This window comes from Phodopus roborovskii, unplaced genomic scaffold (genome assembly GCF_943737965.1).
Source record: "Phodopus roborovskii unplaced genomic scaffold, PHOROB, whole genome shotgun sequence".
NCBI classification, from domain to species: domain Eukaryota; kingdom Metazoa; phylum Chordata; class Mammalia; order Rodentia; family Cricetidae; genus Phodopus; species Phodopus roborovskii.
Genome location: NW_026126650.1, coordinates 57,725 through 63,724, shown reverse-complemented (window position 1 = coordinate 63,724; position 6,000 = coordinate 57,725).

The window sequence follows — 6,000 nt, the reverse complement described above, 5'->3', positions numbered from 1 at the left end:
GTTCATGTAAGCTGTCTCTATGTGTTTCTGAAACCTGGTTTGTCCTCTCCCTGGATTATAGTTCAACTCGGTGTTTAGGTATGGGTGTTTGCTTCTGTTTCCAACAAGTACTAGATGAGGGCTCCATGATGGTAGATGAGTTAGTTGTTGACCTAACTATCCGGGAATGGCATTTATCGTAGCCTTTCCCCTTGCCTGTGAATTTCAATATTCCATTATTTTTTTCTGCAAAGTAATATTCCATTATGTAGATGTGCCAAATCTTTATCCATTCTTCAGTTGAGGGGCATCTAAGTTGCTGCCAGGTTCTTTTTATAAAATATAATGTTGCTATGAACATGTTGAGCAGGAGTCTTTGTTGCACGGGTGTGAATCATTAGTGTATATGTCTAAGAGGGGGGAGTTCTGGGTCCTGTGGTAAATTAATTTCCATTTTCCTGAGGAACCACCATATTGATCTCCAAAATGGCTATACAAGTTTGCACTCCCACCAGCAGTGCAGGAGTGTCCCCCTTTCTCAACTTCCTGTTCAGCATAAGTTGTCATTGGTGTTTCTAATTTTAATCATTCTGGCAGGAGTAAGATGGTATCTCATTGTAGTTTTGATTTCCATTTTGCTGGTAGCTAAGGGTGTTGAGCACTTTCTTAAGTGTCTTTCAGCCTCGTTGATTTCCTCTATTGAAAATTTTTTCTTCAGTTTGGTACCCCAATTTTTAATAGGGTTATTTGGTGTTCTGTTGACTAGTTTCTTGAGTTCTTTGTATATTTTGAAGATCAGCCCTTTGTCAGATGTAGGATTGGTGAAAATCTTTTCCCAGTATGTGGGCTGCCATTTGGTCTTGTCCATTGTGTCCATTGTCTTACAGAAGTTTCTAAGTTTGAAGAAGTCCCATTTATTAATTGTTCATCTCAGTTCCTATTCTCCTGGAGTTATGTTCAGGAAGCAGACTCCTATACCAAGTTTTTTCAAGCCTACCTCCTATTTTCTCTTCTTAGAGTTTCAGTGTGGCTGTATTGATGTTAAGGTCTTTGATCCATTTGGACTTGAGTTTTGTGCATGGCGACAGACATGGGTCTATCTGCAGTCTTCTACACACCATCATCCAATTGTGCCAGCACCATTTGTTAAAAATGCTTTCCTCACCTTATTGTATTTTTTGAGCTATTTTTTCGAAAATCAGGTGTTCATAGGTGTGTGTGTTTATATCAGGACTATCTATTCGATTCCTGTGGTCTACCTGTCTATTTTTTGGGCCAATATCAAGCTGTTTTCTGAAGTATATCTCTGTAATAGAGCTTAAAGTCAGTGATGGTGATGCCTCCTTGTAAGGAGTAGGTTTTTCCTCCTGCCACTGGTCTTGTCCCGCTGCCACGCCACCCCCAATTAACACACTGAGACTCTGTATTTGATATAATTCTGTTGGCCAGTTACTTGTTCCTTATCGGCTAACTCTGAATTAATTATTAGCCCATTTTTTTTAATCTATGTAATTCCATGTGGTCTCATCTTACCTGAGAGCTGGCTGGCATTCTGCTCTTTCCATACTCTCCAACTTGACTACTTGACTTCATCTTTCCTCATTGTATCCATATCCAGCCCTCTTGCTTTCCTATTGGCCAACACTGCTTTAATCATTAACAATTATGAGAAACATATTTACAGAATGACATCTCCTATCATCACATCTTTTCTGTCTAAATAAAAAGAAGGGTTTTAACCTCAACTTAGCGAAATATATAACACAACACTTATCAAGTATGAATAACAGTTAACAATATTTAGTCCTTTAACATTTAGCAAGGTTTGAAGAAAATATTCCATCATCTATCCTGTCTTTGTCTAAATTATAAGTAACTTACCCTTAATCCTAGCTAAGGAAAACTATAACTATACCTATTTGTCTTCATCTCCATCAAAGACCACAGAAGGATAATATATAAATGCTAGAAAAGACAGAGACGACTCACTGCCTGGTCAGTCACCCGAAGTTCTTCTGTAATGTTCCATCTTTAGCCAATAGGCCATAGTGTGTCTGACAGACTCTTTAGAAAAGCATGAAAGATTAACCTGTCCAACTTTATGTGCAGTCCTGCAGACTGTCTGGCATACACTTCCATGAAGCAGGAACTCTGTAGCAATGTCCATCTTGAATCAACAGTCACTTTTTGGTGGGTCCTGCATGTCCGGTTTATACATCATGAAGTCAAGCAGTCCAGACAAGAGCAGTATCTTGTCCAAATGGCTAGTGTTGCCATATTGAAAGCAAACTTCATTACACATTTCTTCGATGTTCATCTTCTTTTCTGACACAGGTGTTGTTGCCAGGAGCAATTGTGCCTCGCTGTTAAGAAAAACCCTAACCCATTTTAAATGCCATATTCTATAGGTGTTTGAAAGTTTTTAAGAATGCCTATTTATCTCAAATACATCTCTGTTGATCTAGAAAACCTAACTCATCTAACTATAAGTTTTGACGATTATAGGTAAAGCCTAACTCAAGTTTTGACTATTATAGGTAACTATCTATAATCTTTTCTAAATAACACATTGCATTTCCAATTGAGCTATATAAACACAATACCTAAATAAGGAGAAATATACATATCACAAAATCGATCTTAAATTGTATCAATAAATGAAAATCCATTCCAAAACAAAGTAATTATATCTATACCATAATCAGTTTTTTACCTTCAAAGAGATTGGTTGTGGTTATTAACAATTTATATCCAACCCCATTTAAATGAAAACAAACCTTTATAAACAATATTTGGGAATTTTGGCTTCATTCTTTCCAAACTGTTTCCTTTTGGTAGGGGGAATTGTCATTGGGGACCCTAAGAAGATGCAAAATTCCTGGCTGTATTCTTCAAGGCTGCTATGTCCTAACTGTTTTGAATGTTGGATCACCTTAGACTCTGTTTCAGGGAGTCTGGCTTGATCAAATCACATTAGTCTGGAAGAAATCCACAGCTTTTCATTTTCTGTGGAAACAAAGATGGAGACCCTTTCCCCCAGTAACTTGTCCTTAGACTTAAATTTTGAAGTCAAAGCATTTTTAAAATATATAAATTGGATTGATCCAGCAGCATTTGTTTTAAATGGGATTAAAGTTGAGTGCCACCACAACCAGCTCCTCTGTCTTTTTAAAAATATTTTATTCTTTCTCTCTCTCAAGCCTACATATATTTTAGAACACACTGTAAACATTTAGCGCTCTTTTTAAATGTGAATATGTCTTTACTGTAAATCTTTATCTTTTTCTGGACACGAGTCTTTTATCTGGTAAACAACAACATTGCTAAAATGAAAGTCATGTTGTTTCGGCCATTTTTTATCAAAGGTGACTGCGGGTACCTTTACTGCCAGCATTGAGAGCTGTGCTCATTGTCTTGGTCTAGACTGCCATCTAGCAGCATGCTGCCAGCTTGGAGATGTGATTACTGCTGTTGCTAGCTCTCGTACACACCAATAAATTGTTAGTTGTGTTTTTTTTTTTTGTTGTTGTTGTTGTTGTTGTTGTGTGTGTGTGTGTGTGTTTTAAGCCATGCAGGTTTTGCCACTTACGCTGAGTCAGGAAACCTCCCTTAAAGGAGCCGCAGTAATTTTGCTTGAATCTAGTAAAACAGTCCAACCGAGAAAAATGCTGCTACCAAAAAGCCTTGATTTTGTCTGTTTTTTTTTTTTTTTTTTTTGGTTTGTACAACCATTTTTTAAGATTATGTTAAGTTTTAAATGGAAGTTATTATTAGCTACATTGTGGCACCATATGTAAGGAGTAGGTTTTTCCTCCCACTGCTGGTCTTGTCCCGCCACCACGCCAGCTCCAATTAACACACCGAGACTCTGTATTTGACATAATTCTGTTGGCCAGTTACTTGTTTCTTATTTGCTTGCTCTGTCTTAATTATTAGCCCATTTCTATTAATCTATGTATTTCCATGTTGTCTCAACTTACCAGAAAGCTAGCTGGCATCCTGTTCTTTCCAGACAGGCCATCTTGACTCCTCCTTACTACTTCCTCTTTCCTCCTTGTCTCCTAGTCCTGCCTGTCTTGCTTTCCTATTGACCAACAGTGCTTTAATCGTTAACAGGTATGAGAAACATATTTACAGAATGATATCTCCCATCACCTCCTGAAGTTCTTTTATTGTACAGGGTTGTTTTGGCTATCCTGGGTCATTTTGATTATTATTCTTTCAAGGTCAGTGAAGACTTGTGGTGGGATTTTTAATGGGGATTGCATTGAATCTGTAGGGTGCTTTTGGCAAGTTTGTCATTTTTACTATATTTATCCTACCTATCCAAGAGCATGGGAGATCTTTCCATTTTCTGGTATCCTCTTTAATTTCATTCTTTAGAAACACAACGTTATTATTATATAGGTCTTTCACTAGTTTAGTAAGCGTTATCCTATGATACTTTATGTTGTTTGTGGCTATTGTAAAGGGTGGTATTTCTTTGATTTCTTTCACAGCCTCTTTATCATCTGAATAAAGTAGTGGTACTAATTTTTTTGTGATTATGTTGTATCCTGCTAGTTTGTTGAAGGTGTTTATCAGCTGCAGGAGTCCCCTTATAGAGGTTAATGTGTCTCTAATGTAAATGATCATATCATCTGCAAATAGAGACAGTTTTTGTCTTCCTTTCCTTTTCTTATTTTAATAAGATCTTGAATCATTTTCTGACTTTCTGACAGGCCTCACTAATTTTTCCATACACTTGGCTGGGCTTTAGCCACAGTAGGAGCTCCAAAGTCTGCAACCTCTAGGTTCATGTCCTTCCGGATATGGTTCCAGTTGTAGGGTGGCAGTGTGTAAGGAAGTTACTGGCACAAATTGTATTTTCTCTGGAGCCAAGATCAGAGTCTGGTAGTGGGCTATGCATGCATTTGAGAGCCAGTGGTCGGGAGGCTGGTGATCTATTGTCTCTACTGCTATGATGGTTAGAGGCTGTCCCAAAGTTAATTTATTACTCTTTTATTAAGACTGCTATGGCTGCCATCAGGTGGAGGCATGGTGGCCATCCTTTTGCCACATTGTCCAATTTCTTTGGCAGATAGGCTATCGGCCTTCTCCAAGGACCCAGCTTTTGAATCAGGATGCCTTTGGCGATGCCCCCTTGCTCATCAACAAATAGGTCAAATGGTTTGATCACATTTGGGAGTCCCAGCACCAGGGAAGATAACATTACATTCTCAATTTGGGTAAAAGCTTTCTGTTGTTCTTTGCCCTATTTGAATTCAGCCAATTGTCAGGTTAAAGGATACAAGGGGGTTGTCATTGCAGCAAACACCAGGATCCAGAGTCAGAAGAAGCATGCAGTCCCCAAATATTCCAGCATCTGGCAGGGGCTCCGTGGTGGGGGAATTAGGGGTACTGCCTAATTTCTGGCCTAGGATAAACAACTTTGGCCGTTCTCCAGCAAGTACCCAAGTAGTTTACTTTTCGTTGACAAATCTGCGCCATTTTAGCTGAGGAACGACACCCCAGGGTGTAAGATTACGGTTTTTCCTCCCGCCACTGGTCTTGTCCCGCAGCCACACCAGCCCCAAATAATACACAGAGACTCTGTATTTGATATTATACTGTTGGCCAGGTACTAGTTTCTTATTGGCTAACTCTGTCCCGTTTCTGCTGATTTATGTATTTTCACATGGCCTTCTCTTACCAGGGAGGCGGCTGGCATCCAGCTCTCTCCAGACACTCCATCTTGACTCCTTCTCCTACTTCCTATTTCCTCCTTGTCTCCTAGTCCCGCCTATCTTCCTTTCCTATTGGCCAACAGTTATTTATCCAGTAACCAGTGAGAAACATATACAGAATGACATCTCCCATCATCTCCTCTTTTCTGTCTAAAATAAAAGAAGGGTTTTAACCTTAACATAGCAAAATATATCACATAACAGTTATCAAATAAGAATCACAGTTAACACTATTTAGTCCATTAACATTTAGCAAGATTTGAAGAAAATATTCCATCATCTATTTTATCTTTGT